Source organism: Cynara cardunculus, assembly GCF_001531365.2.
Source record: "Cynara cardunculus var. scolymus isolate 2C chromosome LG 13, CcrdV1, whole genome shotgun sequence".
NCBI lineage: Eukaryota > Viridiplantae > Streptophyta > Magnoliopsida > Asterales > Asteraceae > Cynara > Cynara cardunculus.
In genome coordinates this window covers 27,498,359-27,501,109 of record NC_037540.1, presented here as the reverse complement: position 1 = coordinate 27,501,109, position 2,751 = coordinate 27,498,359, and positions in this window count along the sequence as shown.

Sequence of the window (2,751 nt, the reverse complement as noted above, 5' to 3'; positions counted from 1 at the left end):
ATTTCATTCATTCTGATGTATGATGCTAATGATTCTCATTTCATCATAAGAGGGAGTATGAAATAATGAGTGAAATGATCAATTCTGGATGATATAAGGGGAGAATGATATAAAAATCAAGGGGGAGTAACATCAAAGGGGAGTATAAGATAAATATTGAGAACCGGCAACAGACTCAAAGGAGTGTGACTTGAGATTATTACTTAATATTATTCTTGTGCTATATTGTTTGAGAGATGTTGAATGTGAAGATCATCTATACAAAAGTTTATTGATAGAGATTTATCAGCAAAGAGAATGTTTAATTTTGAGGAGAATGTTTGTGAACTTTTATCTGAGAAATTCATTTATGGGGAGAGTGTTAGTAATTTGTTTGTCTGAAGAAATTATTTGAAAATCATATCTTGAAGATCATTTTTGAAGATTGTTGCTGATTTTGTTTCTTATCGTGAAAAGAGAAGATCGTTTTTGTTCTACATTCGAGGGGGAGGGGAATGTTAGAAGATTTTCTCAACAAAAGATCGTCTGAAGCAGATAAAGTTAGAAGATTTTTTTTGAAGATTTCAAAAAGTCATACAGAGCTTAAAGAGACAAAGTTCAAACAAAATTCAAAATGCGCAAATTCTTTCAAGCCTGAATACAAATGGGGAGAATGTTAGGACTGAATTTCAGTATTAAATTGTATTCGTCTTGAAAGTTTACTATTGTCTATAATTGTAAAGATAGGGTGTTTGACTTTGTATCTTCTGTTGACTTTGACTACAAGGGTTCTTAGTTTGACCCTATATATTAGTTTGTCTTTTAGTGTTAGAAACAGGAAAGCTTCATTGTAATAATACATTAATATTGAGAGTAATATAGAAGGTTTGACTTGTTGACTTTTCCTCTCATCTCCTCTCAAGTTGTTCTTGATGATTATATGAATCTGCCGTAGATTATATGAAGATTGATCATATTGTGGATTCACAAGAAAACTTTATAGGAAGGAGAAAAAAGAAAGCTTATATCAAATGGGAGCTCTTGAGACTATTGTAGAAGAAAAGGGAGTCTAGAACTCCATTTTTGGTTGTGGTGAAAAATCAGTGTATTAATAAGTTGTACATCATGCATACAACCCTGTAAGTAAGAGATTTTTTTATTTTGTGCTATAGAAACTTGTATTCAATGTATTAAAACTTGTACTTAAAACTTTGGTTTAAATGCTTACTAGTTGTGTACCGCGCAATGCAGCGGGAGCCATGAATTTTAACGATTTTGAAGTTTCACTGGTTTTATAAGATAAGATTTAACGATGATATAGGTTACACTTTGAAAAGTCCAGATTTCATACGAATCTTGAAGAAATCTTCATTAAATCTCAAGAACAGAATATGAATTCAAGATAGATTGGAGAGAGAGAATAATTGCTGTCAAATCACCTTTTTCTGATTAATGATGTAATCAATTGTGTCATTACAATTACAATGAAAAGACTATTTATACTAAAGAAAATAAGGCTAAACTAATTACAATAAAACTAAGTAAATGGAGAAACTTGAATACAACATTTAAGCACTAATCTTGAACCCAACACACTTGGTCTTTACATATTAATACAATTTGAATAAATAAGAGTTATGGTTCCAATACAGACTATCGATGAAAAAAATTGTATGACAATTTAAAATCCAGTATATTTAAAATCCAACATATTTAAACGACTCCACAAATGTATTCGATTTACACCAAGAGCAAAGAACCAATAAACTTGAGTTTTAAGATAAACACTCAAAACCAATAAAGAAAACTACAAATTTGACATATCATAAGCCATGAAAAGACAAAAAAAGATGGGTTTTAAAATGAAATTTCAACTGCTTATCCTCTTTCTTGTCTAGAAACTCAAATTAAGGTTGAATTAATACATGTATATATATATATATATATATTTCAAAAAAACCCAAGAACATATTAATTCAAAACATATTATACAGTGCAATTGAACAGCCTAACCCCAAAATATATAGTATATAAATAAATAAATAACTATAAAAGTATAAATCGTAAATATTAAAAATATTTTTTTCACAATATATAATATATAATAATATAATTAAGTCAAAAACTATTCAATATTGGACTCATTTTGAAGGTATTAACGAGACGATTATAATGGTGCAACTTGTTAAAATAAAAATGTATTTTTTAAACATGTTTTAATTAATATACGATTATGTATGCTAATTTGATAAATGTTTAAAATGAAACATTTAAAAGTAAATGACGTAAAGTAAATTAATTAATTAATTATAGAGATATAAAGTGTAAATTTAAAATTAAGATTTTAAAAAAATAGGTTGTGAGAGGGTGAATGTATGTGAGGGGGTGAGTGTATGTGAGGAGAGGAGGGGTGAAAAAGTAAGTATAAAGGGTATTTTGATCATTTATAATTTTAAGATTTTAAGACTTTTTTAAAATTTGTTTAATAAGATAATATAGATTAATACAATATAGATATATAGAGGGGGTGGCTAATGACACCCCTATCATTTGCTAATGCCACCCCTAACTAGCTTTTAATCATTTGTTTTTTATGATTTTTTGTGTTTTTGTAATTATTATTTTTTAATTTTATTATTATTTAAAGAAATTTTAATTAATATATATTATTTATTTTATTTTCTGTTTTTTTATTTATTTATATTATATTTTAATTAATATAAATTATTAATAAATATATATTATTCATTTTATTTTCTGTTTTTTATTTGT